Below are 27149 nucleotides of genomic sequence, written 5' to 3'. Positions count from 1 at the left end.
ATAGAAAGTGGGAAGCTAGAGAATTCTCAAAATTTGCTTCACAAAACCTGGCTGCCAGGTGGTGCCTCTGTCAGGGCAGAGCTTGCGGCCTGATCATTCCTGAATCGAGGCAATTGGCAGTTTTTCCAAAGAAGGTGAGACAGAGCCTGAGGTTCTCAATTGACCTGTGTAACCATCTTGTTGGCTTTACCCCTTTCCAATTTGTTTCTTACTTGAATTTGTTAAAAGTTTAGAAGTGAGATACTTAAGTGATAAAAATAAAAATTTAGGAGCCTTAGTTTTTGCCAATAGTTCATTTCCTGGCTTTTTCCATTCCCTATTTTGTATTTTTGAATCTTCATTCATGCCTTGACCAAAGAAAGATGGGCCCTGCTTTCCATTTTCCTAATTCTACTACATGATCTAAAGGTAACACCAGGTTTCTGTTGCTGACTCCTTTGTAGCTGACTCATTTGTATATTGGGATATTCCTTTGATTTACATAACTTATTACTTATGTGGCATTTTGATTAATCTGCACCTTATATTTCTTTAACATGGTGGATATAAGTCTCTGTACTATTTGAGACCTTAAGTTAGTGAGTAAATGTAAATAAAACCTGAAAATCTAGGTTTATTAATAAGATAAATGAAGGGCATAGTTTTGCTCAAATACTTATTTTTCTTCGCAGAATCCTAATAGAATTCCTCTCTGTAGCAGAGGGTAAAAAAATGAAGAGCACTGAGAAAGCTTGAGCGAGGCCCATTTTATCCGTTGAAGCATCAAAACCATCTTATGAGATAGGGATCACTGTCTGATTTTACATAGGAGAAAACTGAAGCTGAGGGATTTTAGGTCACTTGTTCACAGGCACACAAATGAAAAATGGAAGAACTAGAATTCAGACCAAGGTGAGACTTACAAATAAAGAGTGATGTTATTCATAAAAAGTAAGTTTACAGAGTGTTTAGGATGTAATTGTCACATAAAGCGAAGACTACCTTGACCAAATAAGTTGCTGGAAACCTAGAAAATCTCCAGCTAGTGATATTATTTAAAAGCTGACTTTTGTACAGGTTGTTGGAAAACTTTAGTTCTTTTTCATTTGTAATTCGATTATTATGGGCTCAAAATGACTGTAATCTAGTGACAGAATTTTAGTGGTAAAAGTAAAATAAGTCCGAAAATAGTCTAGAGATCCCTTACAGACCAAAATGTGTCATTTCTGCCATTTACATAACAGTTTAGTTTGGTGTGTGTGTTTCAGGTCTGTGTTCCTGAAATCCAGGTGCTTCATATTAGCCAGTATTCTAGAGATGAGGTTAATGGCAGGAAGTGTTTCAGAAATGAAACTAAAATGGTATTTAGAATAGCACATATAAACAGGTGGTGATTAATGAAGATATCTGTTAAAAAGATAGTAAAATGGCTGTGAAGTCCTCAGGCGTTGGTATTTAGGTTGTAAAGTGAGTATTTGGCACATTATTTCTGTTTTCCAAGGAGCAATGGATTCACAGAGGTTATCCTGCCAGCGTACTTAGTGTAAGAAAAATTGGTCTTATCCGTTCATTAATTCAACACGTTCGTTTACTCACAAATATTTGCATGCCATGCTGTGCACACCCCTGTGGTGGTTAATTTCAGACATTACCCTTTATAGAGTTTATAATCTAGAGGTGTAAAGAAACTAATCAAACATGTAGACAAATTAATGTAAAGTCAGAACTGTGATGGATGTTGTGAAGGAGGTACGCAGTGCAATAAAAGCCTGATTCCTCTAAGGGGAATTTGATCTAGTTTGGGAGGGCAGAGAGGGCTTCCCTGATGAAGTGTTACATCTCTTGAGAGCTGACAAATGGGTGGAATGAAGGTAGGCACTGAGTGACGAGAAGACCTCTGTAGGCAGAGGGCAGGCACAGTGTAAGTCTGAGGACAGCCTGTTGGTCTTGAGCACAGAGCTGAGGGATGGCAATAAGGCTGTAGAGGTAAGTGTCCATATTAAGTGTCCAAATATTTAGCCTAGAAATATTTTTAATAATTTGAATATATATTCATATTTATGAGTATACAATGAGTATGTAATCACCTACTTTGTTCTGTGTGTTATTCTAGAGGTTATAAATAAATTCAAAAAATCCTTTTAGGAACAGTGTACCAATATTTCTAGTTTTACACAAAAACAAAGTTCACCAATTTACATCTTATTCTCATCTGAAAAACACATTCACAGAAACATCCAGAATAATGTTTGACCCAATATCTGGGTTCCATGGCCCAATCAAGTTGACATGAAGTTAACTAACTATCACGATAGATATGTGAATATTTCTTTGAGACCCTGTTTTCAATTCTTTAGAGTGGAATTCTGGGTTGTATGGCAGTTCTATTTTTAAGTGTTTAAGGAATGCCGTACTGTTCTCCATAGTGGCTGCACCATTTTATATTTCTGCCAAGAGTGCACAAGGGTTCCAGTTTCTCCACATCTTCACCAACGCTTGTTACTTACTGTTTTTTTCTTTTTCTAGTAGCCATCCTGATGGGTGGGAAGTATTAATAGTATCTCCTGATGGCTTTGATTTGCATTTCCCTACTTAATAGTGATGTTGAGTATCTTTTTATGTGCTTTTTGGATGTTTGTATATCTTTGGAGAAATGTCTATTCAAGTCTTTCGCCCATTTTAAAAATAAGATTGGGCTTTTTGTTGTTGAATTGTAGGACCCAATTTATTGTTTTTAATGGCTACATTATATTCAATCTGTGGGTATACTACAATATGTTCAGTATTCCCTATTGATGAATTAATTTCCAGTTTTCTATTTGTTTCCAGGTTTTGTAGCACAGAAGTGCTACAGTAAACAGCATTATATGTATTATATATGCATTCTTTTAGGACTGTGGAATAGATCCCCAAGAGTGGACTTTTGAGTCAAAAGGCAGAGATTATATACGTTTTAAAAATAAATGTTGCTAGATTACTTTCCAAAAATGAATGAATTCAGATTTCTACCCAATAGATAACGAAAGTATGCTTCTCCCCGTATATCTCTGCCAGCAATAGGCATTATAACTCTTTGACATACAGTAGTATTATAGGTATAAAGGGGTAATCTCATTTTTACTTTAGTTAGTATTTCTCTTACAGTTAGTGAATTTATGCATCCATTCACCTTTTTGGCCATGTGGATTTGTTTTTCTGTAAATTGCCTCATGTTTTAGACTACACATTTTTCTTTTGGGTTATTGATCTTGTTTTATAAAAGATTATTTTTTATATATATTAACCACTTTTCTGTCAAACACTTTGTAAAGAAATAATCACAACTGTAAGATTTGACTTGATTTTTATGGTGTCTTTATATAAAACAAGTTTGTTTTTTTTTTATCGGGGAAGGGGAACAGGACTTTATTGGGGAACAGTGTGTACTTCCAAGCCTTTTTTCCAAGTCAAGTTGTTGTCCTTTCAATCTTAGTTGTGGAGGGCGCAGCTCAGCTCCAGATCCAGTTGCCATTGCTAGTTGCAGGGGGCACAGCCCACCATCCCTTGCGGGAGTCAAACCGGCAACCTTGTGGTTGAGAGGACGCGCTGCAACCAACTGAGCCATCCAGGAGCTCAGTGGCAGCTCAGCTCAAGGTGCTGTGTTCAATCTTAGTTGCAGGGGGCGCTGCCCACCATCCCTTGCGGGACTTGAGGAGTTGAACCGGCAACCTCGTGGTTGAGAGCCCACTGGCCCATGTGGGAATCGAACCGGCAGCCTTCAGAGTTAGGAGCATGGAGCTCTAACTGCCTGAGCCACCGGGCCGACCCAAATAAAATAAGTTTTTAACTCTATAGCCAATTATCTTTTCCTCAGTACTGTATGGATTTCTTTATTTGTTAGGAAGGCCCCTCCCCATATACCTGCAAGTTATACATACTTTTCTTACCTGGCTTTTCTTGTAAGATTGATTTTTTTTTTAATATATGTAAGTCTTTAATTCATCTGGAACTCATTTTTAAATACTGAGTGAGATATAGGGGTACAGCTTTATTTTCTTCCAGGTGATAGGTTGTTGTAATAGGATCATTTATTATATAAACTAAAGGTTGGCAAACCTTTTCTTTAAAGAGCCAGATAGTAAATATTTTCAGCTTTGCAGGCCAGATGGTCTCGGTCATAACCGCATAACTCTGTAGTTTGAAAGCAGCTATAGACAATTTGCAGATGATGGGCATGGCTGTGTTCCAATAAAACTTGATTTACAAAAACAGGCCAAGGGCACAATTTGGCTTTCAGGCCATAGTGTATTGACTCCTGATATAAACTATCCTCTTCCTATTGGATAAAAATGCCACCTCTGCTTTACGTTAAAGTAGTTTGACTACTGGTACTTATTTCTAGACTCTCTATTTTTTCTTATACCAGTATTATTTTTATGTGATTTTAGTCTTCTGATATCTGCTGAGGCAGTTCACCCCTTTTTTTCATCCTTTTCATGGTTATTCTTCCTCATTAATGTTTCCATGTCACTTTTTAAATCATTTCCTTCAGTTCCCCATAGTGTCCTGTTCAGTTATAAGTGGACTCAGTTTCTCTATTAATTTTCGTAGAATTCATCTTACGTTATTAAATCTTCCCACATCTTTCTAATTAGTCATATTTTGTTTTATGTTCGTATAGATTTTAAGGTTTTCTCAAATCAAATATGCAGAGATTTGTCGCTCCCTTCATACAGGCCCACCTGCCTACTCACCCTTTAGCTCAGGAGAGCTGCTGTGTTGGGTGGGAGATAGAACTGTGGGTAGAGGGGAGAAGGGGAGGCATGTAGCTTCCACGCTCCCAGAATCCCCTCCAGGTAGAGTTGTTAATATGTTACTGTTTATGTGAAGAATTGTACAACAATAATCTTGGGGAAAGATGTCTAATTCTTAATTCACACCTTAGCTGTGGCAGTAGCATGCTAAGGTGCATGTTGAAACATCTATGCTTAAAAATAGGATTTCTATCTCATGTGTAAAGAAAGACAAGAAAGTATAGCATGGATGCTCGGTTATTAAAAAATTCTTCACTTCTGATCCAAGTGAAAATAACAATTCTAAAATGATAAATAACTTGCAAGTTGAAGACATAGCATTCATTCTCATATTTTTGTGTAAATATTAATCTATGGTCAGTTTATGAAGTTAATTTCTTCCCAATACAATAAATGTACTTTAAACATTTATTAAACAGCTAAGGAGAAATCTTGTATAGTAAACCCGAAGAAGAAGCTGAGCCTCTGTACTGTGCTTATATCTTTGTGCTCCTCACAATGCTTTACACATAATAGATGCTCAATAAATGCACAAACTATATGAACAAACTAAGGAAGTACTAATCACCTGTGAAAGCAGTGGTCATTCTGGGCTCATAATAAATTACACTGTTAACATTCATACCATACATTTTTACTGTAGAGTTCTGGGCTGGATTTTCTCATAGGCAATAACTATCATTCTCTGCGATAGCTTTAAAGTTGTAGAATAAAGTGATGGGATGTATAATAATAAAAAGTCATATTTGTATATATAGCACTTTATATTTTGTAAATACTTTCACGCTATTTCATTTGATTTTCACAACATTCTTATATAGATGAGACAAATACTGTTGTTATAAGGTGGGAATTAATGACCAGATAAAGGACACACACAGCTAGTGAGCAAGTGGAGCGGGGGGACTAGAGTGCAAATCTATCACAGAGTGGCATATGCACTTGCACATATTATTAAAAAGTATCTTTTTTTGCAAGAAGAAAATTGTTTATTGAGGCTTCAGTAATTGTATGAAATTAATGCTTTATGGACATAAGTTGGTTCAATTAATGAAGACTTCATTGGCAGCATTGTGATTTGAACTTTTAAAAGGATGTGAAAAGAAATAGAGTCCAGCATTCTTTTTTATTTGGTTTAGTTTTGCTTTAATCTAAAATATGCTTTTTATGTACAGTATTTCAGTACTAATTAACTCAAATTAGTTTCTGAAATTAGTTGGAATCTTAATTATTTAAAAAATTGAATTAATGAATTTCTAGAATAGACAAGATTAATCTGTAGTGACAAAAACTAGTTGCCTGGGGTGCAGACCAAGCGGGGAGAGTAGAGTGGAGATGGACTAATAAGGGGCAACAGGGAATTTTGGGGATGATGGTAATGTACCTGTACCTTGTTAGGGCGATGGTCTCAAAAGTAACAGTTTGAGCTATACACTTAAAATGTGTTCATTTTATTGTATGTAATGTTGTACCTCAGTAGAGTTAAATTTTAAAATTAGATAATCAGATTATATACTGGGGAGAGTCCTGGGAATTTCTTACATGGTGCTTGTAGCCAAATGGTAAACTAATCAGCGTAAGCCCCTCTTTGTTCCGTTGGTTCTTGTGATATGCTTAGGTTCTGGGTTGTTTTTCATTGTTTTTGTTGTTTGTTTTTACCTTAACCTAAAAAAATTTTTTGCTGCCTGGTTGTTTGAGTTAATTCCTTATCCCCTTTCCTAGTGTAAATTGCAACTAATCTCTTTCTAATTTTACTTGATAAGATTTTATATCCTATTCGTATTGCAGTCATCAATTTGTGGTCATATTTTGACAAATCAGAATAGAACAAGAACAGTTAAAGGGTTATATGTAGTTATCAGACAAACCTGTCTTAATTTTCTCGTATTCCTAACTATTAAATTATTTCCACAGTGTAGATATGGAAACTCAAAGCAACTTCAGAGCCATAAGGCACTGATCCGGAAATGAAGAGCAGTATTATAGATAGCAGTAAACAACCAGAATGACGTTAGTGTAAGGGAGAGCTTAACGATTTCTGGAGAAAATGAAAGTACTTGACACTAGAACAAAGATTGCCATAATCTTAAATATAAAAAAGGTTGTATGAAATTTACTCAGATATTCGAACTTTTGAGGTATAATTCACATACCGTAAAATCCCCCTTCACAGAGTTGTGTAACCATTACCACTATCTAATTCAGAATATTTCATCACCTCAAAAAAGGAACCCCATCTTCATTAGCAATCACCCCTATTCCCTCCTCCCTCTGGCCCCGGCAACTACTAATCTACTTTCTGTCTCTATGGATGTGCTGTTAATAACATATCAATGTAATCATATCATCTGTGTCCTTCTGTGTCTGCTTTCTTTCACATGGCATAATATTTTCAAGGTTCGCGCATCTTGCAGCATGTACCTGATTCTTTTTTATGACTGAGTAACATTTCATTGTATGGATATACCACATTTCGTTTATCAGTTCATTAATTGGTGAACATTTGGGTGGTTTCTACTTTTGGGCTATTATGAATAATGCTTTTATGAAATTTTGTGTACAAGTTTTTGGGTAGACATATGTTTTCAGTTTTCCTGTGTATATACTCGTGTACTTAGAAGTGGAATGAGTGAGTCACATGGTAACTCTGTTTAACCTTTTGAGGAACTGCCAAAGTGTTTTCCAAATTGGCTACACCATTTTACATTCCCACTAACAATGTATGAGGTTTCAATTTCTCCAAATCCCTGCCAACACTTGTTATTTGTACATTTGTTTGATTAGAGTCATCCTACGTGAATATGAAGGGGTATTTTCATTGTGATTTTGATTTGCATTTCCCTAATGACTAATGATGTTGAACATCTTTTCATGTGCTTACTAGCCAGTTGATATTTTCTTAGGAGAAATGACTGTTTAAAACCTTTGCTCATTTTTAAATTGGGTTGTCTTTTCGTTGTTGAGTTGTAAGAGTTTTTTAAAATATATTCTGGATACTAGACCATTCATTACTAGATACATGCTTTACAGATATTTTCTTCAGTTTTGTGAGCTGTCTTTTTACTTTCTTGGTGGTGTCCTGTGAAACAGAGTTTTTAATTTTGATGAAGTCCAGTTCATTTTTTCTTTGGTTACTTATGCTTTTATGTTGTCATATCTAAGAAACCATCACTTAATACATATGATGGAGATTTTCTCCTGTGTTTTCTTCTAAAGTTTTATAGTTTTCTTTCATTTAGGTCTTTGATTCTTTGTGTTAACTTTTATGTATATGGTGCAAAGTAGTTTGTCCAACTTCATTCTTTTGTGTGGATATGCATTCCATTTCTCTCAGCATGATTTGAAAAAACGTCTCTTTCCTTCATTGGATTTTCTTGGTACTCTTGTTGGAAATGAATTGTCTGCAAATGTGTGGGTTTATTCTAGACTCTCAGTTCTAGTTCATTGATTATATGTTCTATGCCATTACCACACTGTCTTGAATTCTCTAGCTTTGTAGTAAGTTTTGAAATCGAGAATATGAGTCCTCCATCTTGGTTTTCTTTTTCAAGATTATTTTCACTCTTCTGGAACTTTTACATTTCCATATGAATTCTAGGATCAGCTTGTCAGTTTATGCAAAAAAGGTAACTGGAATTTTGATAGGAATTTTGATAGGTATTATGTAGATCAATTTATGCAGTGTCACTATCTTAACAATGTTAAGTCTTCCAGTCCGTGAACACAGGGTTTCTTTCCATTTACTTAGCTCTTCAGTTTGTTTCAGCTATGTTTCATTATATTTGGATTGTGCATTGCTAGTGTATATAAATAATACTGATTTCTGTATATTCTTGTATCCTGCCGCTTTATTGAACTTGTTTATTACATCTTAATAGGTTGTTTTGCTGGCTCCTTAGAATTTTCTGTGTAGATCATGTCACTCACTACAATTAGAGATAGTCTTACTTCTTTCCAATGATTGTCTTTTCCATTTTTGGATGCCTTTTATTTCTTTTTCTTGCCTTATTTTCCTGACCAGAACCCCAGTATAGTGTTAAAATAGCAGTGGCAAAAGCAGACATCCTTGTCTTGTTTTTTATCTCAGGGAAGAAAGCTTATAATCTTTCACTATTGAGTATGATGTTAGCTTGTAAGTTTCACATAGATGCCCTTTGTAATATTGAGTCCCCTCCTATTGCTATTTTGTTGAGTATTGTTATCAATGAAGGGTGTTGGATTTTTGTCAAGTACTTTTTCTGTGTCTATTCAGATGACTATGTGTGCTTTTCCCTTTTATTCTATTAATTTGTGTTGCACTGGTTTGAACCAGCCTCGTATTTCTGAGATAGATCTCATTTGGTCATAGTATATAACATACAGGTATGTGGATGAATTTGGTTTGCTAGTTTTTTGTTGAGGATTTTGTATGTATATTCATAAAGATTATTGGTCTCTAGTATTCTTAATGATGTCTTTGTCTGGTTTTCATAACAGGGTAATACTGGACTCATAGAATGCGTTGGGATGCGTTTTTTCTAGTTTTTGAAAGAGTTTGTGAAGGATTGGTGTTAGATCTTTAAGTAATTGGTAGAATTCACGTATGAAACCATGTGGTCCTAGGTGTTTCTTTGTGGGAAGTTTTTCGGATTACTAATTCAGTCTTTTATTTGTTTTTCTTTTATTTGTTGTTGATCTATTCAGATTTGGGGCAATTTTTGCCAGTATTCTCGTTGCTCTTACGGAGAAAAGGATATTTGAGGTTCTTACTCCACCATTACTGATGACATCACCACTTCTAATGATTCTTAACCTTCAAATTTAGATAGGTGAATTTTGTAGAAATTTGGGGAAGAGAATAGAGACTAAGGAGTTTTCTAGGGTTTTAAGAGATGTGTTCTTTCTAATTATTTCTAAATATAAAAATTTTAACTCACTATATTGCTTAAGAGCATGAATATTAAATGATAGATTATTACTTTTCGTAAGTCATACATTCTTGATTATTTTGAAATTATTTTCTACAGTGTCACTGATAAATTGGAAATTTGAAAATTTTTGAAAGAATTGAATATGTAACACTCATGGGTATAGCAAATGGTTAAGATAGGGGTTTTCATTTAGTTTCTATCCCAGCTAGCCGTGTGATTAGGGGCATTCACCTCACATCTCTGGACCTCAACTTTATCATCTGTGAAACAGGGATAGTAATATTTCATGTGATTATGAAAATTAAATGTAATTTTTTAATACATTGTTGTACCTGGTACATAGTAAATAATTTGCAAAGTATTTGCTGTATTATTACTAGATGTTATTGACTTAAATCATTACAATTATGCTGTTTAATTGTTCTATCAGCAACGATGATGGCTTGCCATGCCTCCTGTATTCTTTTATTTTTATGACTAGTGGAACATATCTGACACGTAGCTCCCTCCTTTTATCAGTGTATTTCTGGTCTTAGTATAGTCTCCTCTGTGAAGCTCTATCTAGTTCCCCAAATCTGTTTCTTGTAACCACCGTGTTTCCCTGAAAATAAGACCTAGCCGGACAAGCAGCTCTAATGCATCTTTTGGAGCAAAAATTAACGTAAGACCTGGTATTATAATATTATACCCACTATTATAGTATAGTATAGTATGGTATACCCGGTATAATTATATATATCATATATCACATCACACATCACACCCGGTCTTATAGTATAGTAAAATAAGACCAAGTCTTATATTAATTTTTGCTTCAAAAGACGCATTAGCGCTGATTGGCTATGTCTTTTTCAGGGAAACATGATAACAACTACTCACAAACCTATCTTTTCTGTTTCAGTTCCCTGTTTTCTGTACCACTTTCCTTCAAGTTCTTAGACGCAGTAAATACCTAGGAATCACTTTTGATCTGTTTCTTAGAATTGTACATTGTAGTTTACCAGAACCATTTGTATTTATCCCCTTCTTGCCATTTGTACTTGTAGTTCCTATTAGTTTGATTTTCTTAAACACAGCTAGACCCCAACCAAAGAACATTACGCATTCCCCAAAACATGACTGATGTTTCATTTTCTTACAGTGTTCACTCCTTCTAGGAATAGCGTTTACTTCCAGAATGCTTCTAAACTTACCTCAAATGTCACCTCCTGTAAAAGTCTTTTTTGATTTTCCATATATGCTCCAGCGCTTCATACCACGTAGAAATTATTTCTTTCTTTTCTTTACTTTGTTTTAAAATATTTCCTTCTAGCTTTTATTATGGCAAATGTAATTATAGAATATTAGAACCAGGGGAAGCCTTCAGGAATCATATAATTCAAAACTCCTAATTTTAGATGTAAGATAAGTTGCACAAAACTCTGACCCAGTGTTCAACTGGATATTTGTGGCAGAGACGGGAGTAGAACTTGGGTCTTGGATTTCCAGCCTAGTTCTTTTTCTGTGCAGCATTGAAATATAATAAACATTTCTTAAGTCACTTTGCAATATTTTACTGTGGATCTGTTGAAATCTGTGAAGTTTCTCTGTAAGTAGTAACATACGGATTCTTGGAGGCCAAGGAATTGTTTCATTTCTCTCTGTTTCTGTATAGATGTTTCTCAGAGACTATTTCCTGCTAGAATGAATGAATAAATGAACAAATGAATGAATAATACTTTGCTTAGTATTAGTATTCTTAATGTGAAACTTAAATGATACTCCCTACTTAAACACCTTTTAAAAGACATCGGTGGAGCAGCTGGTTAGCTCCGTTGGTTAGAGCGTGGTGCTCTTAACAACGAGGTTGCCAGTTCGATCCCCACATGTGCCACTGTGAGCTGCGCCCTCCAAAACTGGAGTGAAACAACCACTTGACTTGGAGCTGATGGGTCCTGGAGAAACACATTTAAAATAAATAAAAGTTAAAAAAAAAAAAAAAAAGAGAGAGAGAGATTGGTAAATTGAGGCCAGTAGGGGGCAGCCCAACACAGCAAGTTTCCATTGCTCTTGCTAAATAAAAATAAGCCAGCTCCTATTCCCCTAGATGGTTTTAGAGTTAAATTGCTTCCTGTGTGGGTTTTTGAAAAATGAAAGCAACTATTAACAATTAGGTTATTTGGCAGGTATATTTTAAAACTATTGTCATATATAAGAATGGGAACTTTAATGCAAATTTACTGTTTAGTTTTAAAGTATTGGATGAGAGCAGATGGTATTTATTACAACTTCTTAAAAATTTGCCTCATTTATTTCAAAATAACACAGATAATATAACGGCAAATGTTTACCCTCATTTATTTTCCCTCATTATTCAAAACAAAAATATAGAAAGTTATTATCCCAAACTGCTAAAGTTATTATTAAATGAAGTCAACATTTTCTCATTACTAATTGTGAAATCAAGGCCATTGTTTCATTTAATATTTCTGAGATTAAAAAATATCTCTGGTAATTATAGACAAATAACAATAATAACTAACATTTATTGAGTACTTTACCTAGTGCCAGATACTATTTTAAATATTTTAGATCTACTCATTCATTTAATCCTCACTGTAGTCCTCTGAGATATGTGCTGGTACTGTCCCCATTTTATAAATGTGGTTATTGAAATAAAGATGGTTATTGAAACTTGCCTAAGATCACTCAGCTTAGAAGTAGAAGAGCTTACGTTTGAACCCAGGCAGTACTGCTCCAGAGCCCATACTCTTAATCACTATTCCCTTTGATATATAAAGTTCATTACTTTTATTTTCTTACTCCGTTGTATCATAACTTTCCATTTGAGACTGTGTTCCACATTTTTCACACATCAGGCTTCTTATTACTCTTTTGGTTGCTTCTTGCCTTCAGTCCTTTTTTCTTCTAATAGAGAAAATGCATGGACAGAAAGTAATAACATAATATCCTGCCTTTAGTGTGAAGAAATTGAAACAGCTAAAATTACGTGGGTTTCTTTCTCTTTTATTTACAGAATATTTATTTTCTAATTATCAACTAAGCAATTTTTAATGATCATATTAAAACCTGAACTCTCAGACTTAGAAACAGAATGAACTTCACTCCCTACGCTTAAGCATGTAGTACTATGGGGTAATTTTAGAAGCCAAAATATTAAGTACCTCATTTTGAAAGACACAGATGGTGATAAGATGGTCTTAATTATTTCACTAAAAATGATTTTTTTTTAGCTTCCTCCACAAAGAAATTCTTGATTGTAATAAAACACTTAATGTTTTATTATGAGTACTATTCTAACATATGTAAAAATTAATCTTACTGTCAGTTACTGGTATGCATTTTTTTCTCATTCTCTGCTTTGGATAATTTCACCCCTTCCTAATACCTCTTTGAAAATATGAGTAGATACAACAAGTAAAATTAAGTTCGACTCCAGCTGGTTAGTTTGAAATTTAACAAAAGCTCAGGTTAAATGTGAGATGGTTTATTAAAAAGTTTTAACTGTTGACTAAAATGAAAATAGAACTGTTCATACCTTAAGTATTCAACGATATTTGTATCACAAAATAAGATAGTGTATAACTCTTCTAAGAAAATATTTTTTAAGTTTACTCATTGATTTGTTATTTTTCATTAAGCTACCTCAGATTACACTAAATGTTTGAGTTCCTTGGTAACATATGCCAGAGACAACCTGTACCTGTAGGGCAGTCAGCCACAGTCTTGCTGCTGCTTTAATGACTGACATACAGTCCTCCCATCTTTTCCTAACTTTCCCTGACATGGGTTTTAGCTTCTGGATTTACTGCAGGCCTAATAAGGTCTTGGCAGTTTCAAGCCTAAACTTAGTTCCCACACAAAGAATGTTCATTCCTTCAACCTGCTATTCAAAAAGATCTCTAAGACCCATATTGGTTTCTTTGTGTCACTATCACATTTTTCTTTCAGTCCCTTTCCTTTCCATCTCAGAGAATGCCAACATCCAGAAATACTGCCCCTTAGGGTGGTCATTTAGTCTATTGACAATTTCATAGTTCATAGTGTAAGAAAATTTGCTTAATCACTTATCTATTCCAATAGTGAAAACTACCTTCTGATTTTTTTTTCTGTTCTTCTCATAAATGATTTTCATATAACATGCCAGAACACACAACACCTGTCTGCTAAGAACAGAATTACTAGGCTTTGATTCTTAGTAGTGGTTCCTGCTTTTGGGTAAATATGAGAGTTGCTTTTGGTCTAATTACTCATACTTTTAAAATAACTACTTGCTAATAATTTCAAGTAGATAATATAAAGGATGATTATTTAGGAATATTAGAAGGAAAAACCAATTTGAAAAGTACAAAAGGCAATATCCTCTTCTTTATTTCTGACCTAATCCTGGAAAATTTTGTTTCACACTTCATATCCTGGTATCATACTCTTTGCTGAAATATGTTATGTCTTAGTTGTTGGGTCATACTTGTTTTTTGTTTTGTTTTTAATTTTCAAGGTTTTGTGGGGGTTTATATAATACTTCTGTGATCCATGCAGATTGTTTATAATAATAAGACAAGTACTGAGGAGATGGTGTAAGTACAGCTATATGTATAGATATATTGATGTATGTATGTATCAATTATATTGGTATTACATATAGATACAGATATTGATATATAAATATTTGAAACTCCTAAAATATTTAGGCAAGTTGTTTCTTTTGCAGATTGTAATATATTAAAATGTTAATTCTCAGTTAAGAAATATGGCACAGTTTAAACATTCGATTGTATTATCCTTACTTTGATGCCTTGGGAGCATTTTACAGAATACTGTATATCTTGTCTTAAACAGGATGTATCTCTCAAAGGTCTGCTTCAAAAAACGCTATAAATTTAAAGGAAGGTCAATGCTGGTTCAAAGAGCCACTGTTTGAGTGTATTGCTGAAGTGGTAAGGGTAGAGAGAGGTCTATATCAATGGAATGATGAGTCTGATCATAATTAAGTTCAACAGGATTGTATCTACATTTGGAAACCATATTTGAGTAGATCATATGTCTACTTTGGATGTGATCTTCTCATGAAAGTCACCTGTCTGCGTGCATATGTTGTGAAACAGTTATGTACAAAACATAAACTAATTAAAATTGTACTAGTTGTGAAATTACATGAATTAGTAAGCTGAAAATTTCAAATGATTATTAAATTCACTGATGAATGGTTTATATATTAGATATGTGGCTGTGTTAATGTGCACAAAACTGAGAAATCAAACTAATGTATGTTACATATTATTGAACTCCATTTAACCATGTTTTACACCATATTTAACTTGTCTTCCAAACATCCTTGTAAATGGAACTTATAATACATTTGAAATGTAGAAAATTAACATATATTTAAAAGAAATAGCATGTTTTCAAAGCTAAAGATTTAGAAATCCAGTGTAGTACTTATTAACATTTTGTCTGGATCTCTCAAAGCATAGATAAAAGGAACATTGATTATTTCATGTGAAAAGGAAAGAATTACCCCTGCTAGTTTAAAATTTCAAAGACTATATTTTAGTAGGCCCTTCTGTCTTTTCAGTCTTCCTTCCTTCCTTTTTTCTTTTCCTCCTTCCTTTTTCTTCATCTTTCTGTCCCACCTTTCCTCCTTACAAAGTCCTTCCTTTTCTCTGCCTCACTAATCTGAAAAGTGTTTCTACTATATAGTAAAACATTTCCTATTTTAATTAAAGTTTTGAAGTTTACTTTTAAAAGCAGAACTTTGCTAAAGGAAAAATACCTCTATTAGCTTACATTTAAAATCCTTTTCATCATGATGAGGGTAATTATCTGTTACTTCTAAGAAGTAAACCATAGCTAATTTCTGACTCTACGTATGTACATGTTTAAAGTAACTTAGAATCAGCTTGGGACAGTTCTGACGTCTGCTTATGTAATGTAGCATCCGTACTCTTCACTAAGGTGTTCATTTTAGCTACAGATGCTTCATATAAAACAGGGTAGAGTAGCTTTCAAAAGGATCTGCACATCAAAGTGTAACTTGAACTCTGGCTTTTACATTGCTTGAAGGATCCTTAATAGAGTAGAACTAACAAATTTGCTTTTCTCCCTACCACATTATCATCGTTTTCAAGTTTTAAAACTTGACTTCCATGCCTTCCTAAGCTGTATCACATATGAATGAATAGTTCTATCACTTTGGAATGTTTTAACAACATTCACATTAAATAGTATTGTAATTATATTCCGTGTAATAAGAAAGGTTTTATTTAATTGTAAGTAATTCTGGGGAATAATGATGCTGTTTTTGGAACAGTAAATAAAGTTCCTTAAGTAAAGCCTTATCTGTTAAGTTGGAATACCACACTCTTGCACTCGTTTTGTAGTTTGGCTGATAACTATTCACGAGGCCAAGTTTATCATCTTTTAAGACCTGGTTCCTGAGAGGGCTTTAAAATAAGTGCAGTGATTACAACTTTTAGCCACAATGTATCTTCTTATGCTAGTGAATTCTTTGGAGCAGTTGTCTTTTGTTCAGCCCCTCACTGTAGTCTTCCATTTCTCAGATGATTAAATTGTCACTTAAATTATGCAAGAATTAATCTTTGATGTCCTGCAATCCTCTTAAAACCCTATTTAAATATCACCACTTCAGTTTACTAAATAACAAAGTATTTATACTATTTTAAAACTTTGATTATGGAAAAGAAACCTGTAATTTGACTTGCTGAATTGGTGATGTTGGATTATTATCTTCAAATAAAATGCTGTTGGGGTATCTCACCCTGCTTTGAATTCTGTAGACAGCCCTCTCTTCATATACTGTGTTCCAAAAATTTGAATTTTTATGGAGATAGGACTTGTATTATAAATAATAAAATTCCTGGGATAGACTATGTAATTAATAATGAAATTGAACTGTGATGTCAGTGCTGCAAACCCTAACTGCGTTTTATAGTATTGTTCCTTGTCATTCCAGATTCTAATTCGAGAATCTGCAAGAGGAAGAGTTCCCTCTTACTCAGAGAGCCTCCTCCCCGGTCAGGTCACAGCAGTGTGGGTGGGAATCTGAGGTTCCAAGCTAGTAAGGAAGGAAGTAGGACGCTGAGGCGTTCCTCTGCTACCTTGACTGGTGGAGAGGGTTCTGGGGAAACTCAGAAACAGGAGACATAATGAGCCTACAATCTGGGCAGCAGTTTATCAACAAGGACATTTTTTATGATCCAGGCACTATTTGGTAAGATAGATTACTTCTATTTCATATAACCCCTTATTATTAAATTCTGTATCTATTTTAGTAAACCTTCCCCCTCTCTTTTAAACTAGCATTTGTAATTTCAAAACTTTTTGGTTTCATTTTAAATGTCAGAACATGAATTTTAAATGTGTTTTGCTGAACAATTAAGGCAAAGTTATTTGAATTCCCACAGACAGACAACTTTAAAATTGCCATGATGCTGTACAACTTGATCTTAAAAGAAAAACCTGTAATTTTTCTGAAATGATGAGGGCAGGAATATTTCTCTGATCCTTATTGTTTGGGGACTCTTGACCTCCTTCAAAAATTTAAAAAATAATTTTTGGGAATATAATTATTGTTTTTAAAAAAACTCATAAAACAAACATGTTTGGTGAATAGTTGTAAATTAAACTATGATGAATTTGGGCACTCAACCCAGAAGGACTCCTTGTACCACCCACATGAGGACTTTTTACTTATATTTTCTTTTTAATAACAACTTTCTTGAAGTATAAGTTTGATACCATAAGTTCGATACCTTCGAAGTGTAGTATTCATTGATTTTAAATTTTTTTTTTAGAGTATTCACAGAGTTGATGTAACCATCACTACTATATACAGGAGTTCTCACTTACTGTCAAAAACAGTTCTACCACGGGCTAATTGATATAAAGAAGAATTAAGTTCCTACAGCATCGGATCAATGTTATAATGAAACAACATTATTTGAGGACCTGCTGTAATTCCAGAACATTTTTATCACCCCAAGAAGAAACCCCATACATACCCCTTTCATAGTCACTCCTCATCCCTGATTCCCCCTTCCTCCCAGCCCATGGCAACCGCCAAGCTACTTTCTATCTTTATGGATTTGCCTATTCTGAACATTTTGTGTAAAAGGAATCTTATAGTATATGGCCTTTTATGTCTGGCTTCTTTCACTTGCGTTACATTTCTGTGGTTTGTCGATGTTGTAGCATATTCCACTACATCCCTTTTCATGACCAAATAATATTCCATTGTACGGAGATAAAATCACATTTTATTTATCCATTCACCGAATGATGGAGATTTGGATGGTTTTCACCTTTTGGCTATTATGCATAAGTGCTGCAATGGACATTAATATACCGACTTTTTTGTGTGGACATATATTTCCAATTCTCGTGGGTTGATACTTAGGAGTGGAATTGCTGGGTTCTGTGGTAATTCTTTGCTTAATCTTTAAGTCTGAGGAACTGCCACAGTGTTTTCCAAAGCTTCCGCACCAGTTTGCATTCCCACCAGCAATGTATGAGGGTTCTAATTTGTCCATATTTTTGTTAACACTTGTTATTTTCTGTCATTTTAATTTTAACCATCTTAGTGGGTATGAAGGGGTATATCATTTTGGTTTTGTTTTGTACTTCCCTAATTACTAATGGTGTTAAATATCTTTCCATGTGCTTATCATTTTTATATCATCATAGAAGTATCTTCAAATTCTATGCTCATTTTTTTAATCGTGGTCTCTTTTTTTATTGAGTTGTAAGAGTTCTTTACATATTCTGGGTACTAATCCAATATCAGATATACGATTTGCAAATATTTTCTCCCATACTGTGGGTTTTCTGCTTTTCTTGATGGTATCCTTTGAAGTAGAGGTTTTTAATTTTGAAGAAGTCCAGCTTGGTTGTTTTGTTTTTTTCAGAGAGGCATTGCTTGTGTTTTTGGGTTGTCATATCTGCCGAATCCGAAGCCAATTATTTGCGTCAGAAACAAAATTATCAACATTCCTTTATTATAAACTTTATTTAGCATTCACTATAAAACCCAGAGACCATGCTCAGAGAGCTGAGGATCTTTATAGAGCTTTCTAGATCCTAGTCCAGGTTTAGAAACATTTTTCTAGTGGATAAGACACTTGAGTGGGAATCAATAGAACAGAATTTCAATTCTGAGTTCAGCACTACCTTTTCTTCAGATATTTGTTCGTGCTACTTTGATTTCTTTATTTGTACAAATTAAAAGTGCTGCTTAATTATTTTATGTAAGTATACCATAAAGATAGAAATAGTCCATATATGAAAGTGTCCTTTGATTCTTCAGTGGAAAACAGTTTATTAATTATATTACTCTTGTATTAGCATACCTTTTTAGTGTGGCTTTGGAAAAATTAGCAAAGATATTTTAAAGCTCTTATAACAAAATTTAAATTGATTTTCTTCGTATGGTTTTAAAATGTTTTTGAATAAACCTTAGAAGAAGTAAGATAATTATTACTAAAATATCAATTTGGCACTTTTACAGGAAGCTTCTCATTTGGCCACTCTACTAATAATTTCATGTAAAAAAAATTTAAGGCAATATAAACAATATAAAACAATAACTTATTTTATAAATTGGTTCATAAACAGCACCAAATTGATCTCAATCTTGACCAAAGGAAAATGGTGCTTCCCTGGAGCACATTTTATTCACTGAAAGGATATAAGGAAGACACAAACTGTTGCCTGTATTTGAAGAAAATTTGCCTTAACTATTTATGTGACAAAATATATTTGGCATTGTCTAGACAGAATTATAATAAATGTAACAATTTAAATAAGACAAAACATAAACTTCAAACCAGATGTGTGGATATAATTCTGATGGGTGCTTTCATTTAATCATAGTCTCAATTAAAACACTACTGCTTTGAGGATTAAGTGTCCCTGACTAAAATAATGACAGCTTTTCAAATGTTAATTATTATTTTTTAGAGTTGTCGGGAATATTAAAAGTGGACTTTAGACTCTGGTAGCGTAACTACAGAAAGTGCTTATTTTCAAGTCTCCTATTTCCCTACGTAAAGGATAAAAGTAGTCTGATTAAGTGGCACGGACTCCCCACCCCATCGTCCCCTCTGTTGCCTCACTTCCCACCACCAAAAGGACTGTTTACTGTAAAGGTCTAAAAGCATTCATTTGAAAATGGTCTGTTCTTTTTACTTAATGAAGTATTGTAATTGTGTATATTCTTAAGCTAATTTTAATATGAGGCTTCTTTTGAAAAGCATGTGATGCAAAATTTGACATGCATGAATATGTCTTAGGCCAAATATGCATGTGACAGTTTGAAGCACGTATCGTGTCATTGTTGGTAAAGTCTGGGAGCATATCCTGTGTAAACCCCTGTTTTTATTTGTGCTACATATTTATTCTAATTAACAAGACTTCAAAGGGAACTGATGGTTATACCAGTTATTGTTCATTCTCTGTTGTTGGTTCTCTAGAGACTAGTGTTACCTTTCGTTGGTTCCACACTTAACAGGAGTTTAAAAGGGAGGAATGAAAATAAGTAATGATTGTGAAGCACCTGTTACGTGAGGTGTTTTATGGATCTCACCTTATTCAATTATCACAGCAATTATTTAAAGATATATATTATTTCCATTTTTCAAATTTGGAAGCAGACCTCCAAAGATTGACGTAATTTGCTATAGATACACAGTCAGTTGTGTTGAGTTGGGATTCCAACCAAACCTTTCCTAATCCTACTACATTTGACATTACAGGGTCTGCATGCTAAGCTCTTAGACTACTTTGCTTCCCTTATCCATTAATTTCTCACAGATCCCATTGTATTCCAGCTGCCCTCTGCATTCTTTAGTAGCAAGAGGGGCTTATGAAAGGGAAGGATTGGTGCTGAACTCTGCCTGAAAAACCGTATCTCTGCCTCTGTTTTAAAAAACATGTATTTCAAGTTGCAACCTTAAAGACATTCTGTATTCCTTCCTTTGTTTTTATCCTCTTTTAAACTCCCTACTGTTTTAATACCTGACATTCTATCATACTTAGCATATTTTACTTTGTACCTACTGGGTAAATCTTCCTCTCTTAGAAAATGAAATTATGTAACTAGTTAAGGTTTTTTGGGTTTTATTTTTGTTTTTGCACTAGCTGCCAAAAAGTCCAGAATTAAACTTTGTGCTTGGGCTTCTAAATTTTCTCTCATAGCAGTTTATACATATGTCTGTTATCACTTAACACTGTATTACGATTAGTTGTTTATGTGTGCGTTATTCAATTTTGTGTCCCCTAACAGTGATACTCTCGTAAGTACGCAATAAATGTTTAATGAATGAAGATTTATAATATGATTTACTTCTGCCCTCTAGTTACTAGTCCTTAGAGATCCTGGACCAGGGTGCTACTATTGGGATAATTTTTTTTTCAATGGCTGAACTCTGAGTGCCTGGTTCTAAGCTATTTGGCGGGGAAAGGAGGCAGCCATATGGACTGTGCTTAGTTGCAAAGACCACAGGGCTTGGCTGAACTAGGCAATTTATCCAAAGCATATGAAATCATCTCTAACCCAGAATAGGAAGTAGGAAGTGAATCTAAGAAGTGAAGCCACAGATGAGAGCTGGAGTGCTGCCAAGAGAGTGGGGTGGAACTATAGTCAAGAAAGTAAGATGTGATCAGAAATTGGGAGGTTTGGGAACAGGCTAGGCAGCAGAATTTAAAAGGATGTGGGGTGAATGGTTGTGCATAGAGGCTGTGAACACTTAGGGAGTGGGACTAATTTTTAAATTGCTAGATTAAAGGAGCTACTTAGGGCTGGTCAGAGAGCTTTGTGAGGGCAGAAACTGCGGTACTCACTTTTTGCTGAGTACCTCTATCAAGTACTAAGAAATGATTAAAGTACCATGAACAAATGAATCAGTGAAGGATATCTATTTTTAGATCACATAACTTATCCACATCCCTTATATCCATTCTCTCCGTTTTCTTTGCCACCATACAAGTTCATAGCCTCATTATTTCTGAAGCAAACCAAAGGGACTCACCAATTTTCCAATCTTCCCCCAGTTTCAATTCATAGTATAGACTGCAGCGTGATTTGTCCTTTTTTTTAAAAAAAAAAAAAGTCAATTTATTGAAACTAAAACAAAAACAGTTCACCCATCCCACCACCACCACCATTCTGTTGTCTGTATCAATGAGCTTGGCTGTTTTATGTTTTATTTTTTTATTTATTTTTAGATTCCACATATAAGACAGATGGGATAATTCTGTTCAACTATAGATGTGTTAATAGTTTGGGTTGTTGTTATATGCATTATATGCATGCTTTTATTACAAGCAATCTTACATCTTTCCCTCGTCTCTCATAGCATAGGCAGGAAGTAAATAAAATACCTTTCATTACAATTTATTTATCTTTATATCCTTGTAATGCCTGTCACCACTATTAATGGAATATCGGCAACTACATGATTCTCAAAAGTAAAGTGTTTCATTGTGGTTTTGTTTTCTTTAAGGATCTATAAGAAAGTTTTATTGATATCACTGTCATCATTTTGATATTAATGAAGCTTTCACTACTTAGGTAAAGCTTTTCAAATATAGTAAATTTAGTTCATTAATTTAAAACTGTGTGTCAAGTGAAAATACACTGATTTTGATAGCCCTTGTAATTATTGGTGAGGTTTTTAATATTGGAGGTAGCTTTTCTGCATGCACGGAATACTTAACAGTTAATTATTAGCTTCATTAGACTTGTATATTATAAAATCTAGTTTTTCTAATACTTTTCAGTTCAATTTATGCCAGTTATAAATATAATAATTTTTGTATAACAATGAGAGCAATCTTTTTCACTTCTTGATAGTCATATAATCCCTTCTCCAGATGTTTTTTTTTTTGACAATTCAATATTACGTTATTAATTTCAGGTGTACAGCACAGTGGTTAAACATTTGTATAAATTAAGAAGTGATCCTCCTGATGTACCCACCTGGCACTATATATAGTTGTTGCTATGTTCCCTATGCTTTACATCCCCATGACTCTTTTGTAACTACCAGTTTGGACTTAACCGCTTCATCTTTTTCACTCTTTCTCCAACCCCCCTCGCATCTATCACCCCAACAAATCTAGTACCCATCTGACATCATACATAGTTATTACAATATTATTGACTATATTCCTTATGCTATACTGTACATCCCCATGACCACTATGTAACAACCCATTTGTACTTCTTAATCCCTTCCCCTTTTTTCACCCACACCCCTCTCCCATCTGGCAACCATCAAAATGTTCTCTGTATCTATGAGTTCGTTTCTTTTTTGTTTATTTAATTTTTTAGATTCCACATATAAGTTAAATCATACTGCATCTGCCCTTCTCTGTCTGACATACTGCGTTCAGCACAATACCCTCCAGGTCCATCCATGCCACCCCAGATGGCGAGAACCCATTCCCGTCCATGGCTGAGCAATATTCCATTGTATATATGCACCACCTCCTCTTTATCCATTCCTCCATAGACAGGCACCCAGGCTGCCTCCACATTTTGGCCATTGTAAACAATGCTACAGCGAACATACACATACACATGTCCCCTCGAAGTAGTGTTTTGGGTTTCTTCTGATAAATACCCAGAAGTGGAATTACTGGGTTCTTCTTTGTCTCTGTGTTTTAAAGTCTAGTTTGTCTGGTGTAAGTATTGCTAACCCAGCTGTTTTTGTTTCCATTTTCATGAAATATCTTTTTCTTTTTACTTTCCACCTGCGTGTGTCTTTCAATCTCAAGTGAGTCAGTTGTAGGCAGCATATGTAAGGGTTTTGTTTTCTTACCCATTCAGCCTTCCTGTGCCTTTTGATTGGAACATTTAATCCATTTATATTGAAAGTAATTGTTGATAGGTATGTAGCTATTGCCATTTTATTATTCATAATTTTGATCTTTTTTTCTCCCTCGCCATCTTAAAGAAGTCCCTCTAAGATTCCTTGTAATACTGGTTTGGTGGAGATGAACTCCTGTAGCTTTTTCTTATCAGGGAAGCTCTATCAGCCCTTCAATTCTAAATGACAGCTCTGCTGCGTACTGTAATCTTGTTTGTAGGTCCTTGCTGTTCATCACATTGAATATTTTGTGCCAATCCCTTTTGGCCTACAAAGCTTCTATTGAGAAATCAGCTGACAATCTTATGGGAAATTCCTTATAAGTTACTAGTTGCCTTTCTCTTGCTGCTTGTAGTACTCTCTCTTTGTCTTTAACCCTTGCCGTTTTAACTGTAATGTGTCTTGGTGTGAGCCTGTTTGGCTTTGTCTTGTTTGGGACTCAGTGCTTAAATGTCTATTTCCTTCATCGGACTAGGAAAATTTTCAGTCATTATTTCTTCAAATAGGTTCTAAAACCTTTGCTTTCTCTTTTCTTTTTCTGGGACCCCTATGAGGTGAATGTTGTTACACTTGATGTTGTCCCAGAGGTCTCTTCAGCTAGCCTCAATTTTTAGATTCTTTTTTCTTTTTGCTGTTCTGTTTGGGTGTTTTCTGCTATCTCATCTTCCATATTGCAAATTCAATCCCCTGCTTCTTCTAGTCTGCTGGCGATTCCCTGTAGTGCATTCTTCATTTTAGTAATTACATTCTGCACTCTGACTGGTTCTTTTTTAAGGTTTCTATGGCTTTTTTTTTTATGCTTGCCTTCTCTGTTGAAGTTCTCACTAAATTCCTTTAGCATCCTTATAACCGTTGTTTTGAACTCTGTATCTGATAGGTTGCTTGCTTCCATTTTATTTAGTTCTTTTTCTGGAGTTTTCTCCTGTTCTTTCATTTGGGACGTATTTCTGTTTCATTATTTTCGCTGCCTCTCATTGTTTGTTTCTATGTATTAGGTAGGGCTGCTACGTCTCCCAGTCTTGGCCGGGTGTCCTTATGTAGCAGGTGCCCTGTGGAGCCCTGGCACAGTCTCCCTGGTCACCTGCTCCAGTGCTCTCCGGTGCCCTTGTGTGGGTTGTCTGTGCCCTTCTGTTATAGTTGAGCCTTGATTGCTATTGGCATGTCAGTGGGTGGGATTTACCCTCAGGCTGATTGGCTGTGGGATCTGGCCACATCCACAGAGCTGTTGTGAGGGGGCTTACCCCACTGAGTGGGATTCGCCCCAGTGGGCTCTGGTGCCTGTTGAGACCGCCCTTTATGTGTGCCGCTTGTGGGGCTACATAGGTGGTGCTCTGCGTGGTCTGAAGGCAACCTCTAAGTATATTGCTTCTGGGGCCTCTTGGGAGCAGGCCTAGGTCACCCACTGCCTGTGACCAGCTGGGGAGTACTTGGTAGGAGCTACAAAACAATCTGCGGTTGTTCGCTGCCTGTGCTAAAACCGGGAGGCACATGGGAGAGGCCACACTGTGAACTGAGAACATCTGCCACCAGTTCTGGGCCTGAGGTAGCTCTGCAAAAAGCCAGGACACCCCGAGGCCTGCTGCCACCTGCTGGCTCCCTTAAGGTTCAGCCACTGATAAAGCCTCCTGCGTTACACAAGTTGGGTGAGGCAGGTTCTCAGGGAGTCACTATAGTAGGAAGAATTGTGGTCACCAGGTTAATGTAGATTCTGGTTTGGTGTCAGTGCTGAGGCTTAGCTACTCAGCACAAGTCTCAGAGCACACCGAGGCCAGTTGCCACCTGCCTGGGGCCCACAGACTCCGATGGTGTTCCCAAAAAGAGTGTGGGAGTAGCTGGCTGTTCGCCAAGAAAGTGCCTCCAGCTTTGGCGGAGTTAGGTGGGGTGGCGTCCCAGCAGAGCTCACCAGACCAATTCAGATTCAGATTTGGCCCTGTTGTGGCGGGGGTTGGGGGGGGTTCAACACAGGAAAGACAGCTCCCGCCTGCCAGCTGCACGGAGGACCCCACACAGAGGAAATGGCAGTTGTCCTCCCTCCCTTGCACCAAACCCACACACCTCAGTCTGGCCCCTCCCCCTGCATGCCTGTGACACTTCTGAGCCATTGTCCCACTGCCTGAGCCCTGGGTGAGTGCTTGGGGGTGAGCAGGTCTGTGTGCTGGCTATTTAAGAGGATGTTGGGTTTCCTGCAGCCTTCTGTCCCACCTGCATGGTTGGAATCCCCACTGTTTTTCACAGGCAGTTGTTGTGGGGGCTCCTCTTCCCAGTTCTAGTACTCCAGGCCGGGGAGCCTGGTGTGGGGCTGGGGTTCCTCCTCCTCCCGGGGCAACCCCCACAGCCAGGATATCTGTCCTGATTCTCAACTGCCACATGGAGGTTTGGGCCTAGCCCGTTTCGTGTCTCTGCACCTCCTACCAGTCTCAACGTGGCTTCTTCTTTATATCCTTAGTTATAAAACTTCTGTTCAGCTAGACTTCAGATGGTTTTCCAGGTTGATTTTCGTATAATTTAATTGTAATTTTAATGTATTCACAGAAGGAAACAGGCACAGGGTTTATCTACTCCACCATCGTGGGACTTTCTCCTTCTCCTGATTTAAGTCTTATAAGACACAATACTAATGTAATGAAATAAATCTAATTACATTCCTTATTAATCAATAAGTAGACATTGATAATTCCAGTTATAGTTTGATATAGCTGTTTTTTTATGTTTATAGTTTTCTGTATTTCAATATAGCTGATTTTTTAAAAACACCTATAAATCTAATAAGTAAAATCTTTTGATATACTTAAGCAACTCTTGTAAATCAAATAATTTTTTTTTTACTTATAAATGTAGTAAATCATCCTATTTCAGAGGATATGAAAGCAAAGCATACAAAGTAGCTGATGATATCAAAACTTGTTGCTACACTTGGAAAAATACATTATATATATAAAGTATTAATATAATATTTGTTTCTTCAGCCCAACCAGGTTGACTGGAATGTCCATCTCAGACTCACAGAAGCAAGTTATATTATGGGTTCACTTTATAGTGATTTAGGTCATTGTTGGCGATCCTGAACCTGGGTACTATTACTAGGATGATTCTGTTCAAGCTGTTTTAACAAACTGGGCCCCTTGTCATTATCAGATTCTGCCCACTGTGTCAGTAGGAGCCACCACCACCACCACCACCACCGCCGCCATTACACACAGCTCGCTCCCGCCTTTTAGTTAAGGCCATTTGTGAGTTTCACAACCCAGTGAATCATCATGAATCTACCGGGCATCTTTTAGGTTATATCCCTTCTGAATTTTTGTGTTTTTCTCATAACTTTTAATCACTTTGTTTCAATGAGTAGAATCTCCCTTTACTATCTGATGTGATCCTCCTCCCCTTTATGGTCATTGACTCCACGGTCAGCAAGCCAGATACGTACCCTTCTAGCTGTAAATTGTCATTTTAAACAAAAACCACATTTCTAATTCATATTACATGTTGATAAAATGTATAAGACCAAAACAACAAAATTATCACTAATATTATGTAGTAACAGAGTGACTACAAGATTAATAATATATCTTCTTATAATCATC

The 27149-nt window shown here is 35.6% G+C and overlaps 1 protein-coding gene across 3 annotated transcripts in view; it reads left to right on the top strand.

Moving 5' to 3' along the window:
• Positions 1–27149, top strand: part of ATG5 (autophagy related 5) — a 111391-nt gene that overhangs the window by 62366 nt on the left and 21876 nt on the right. The gene's annotated exons all lie outside the window — the stretch shown is intronic.

The sequence above is a fragment of the Rhinolophus ferrumequinum genome, chromosome 3, assembly GCF_004115265.2.
Source record: "Rhinolophus ferrumequinum isolate MPI-CBG mRhiFer1 chromosome 3, mRhiFer1_v1.p, whole genome shotgun sequence".
Taxonomy (NCBI): Eukaryota; Metazoa; Chordata; class Mammalia; order Chiroptera; family Rhinolophidae; genus Rhinolophus; species Rhinolophus ferrumequinum.
This window is presented reverse-complemented; position numbering and strand designations above follow the sequence as displayed.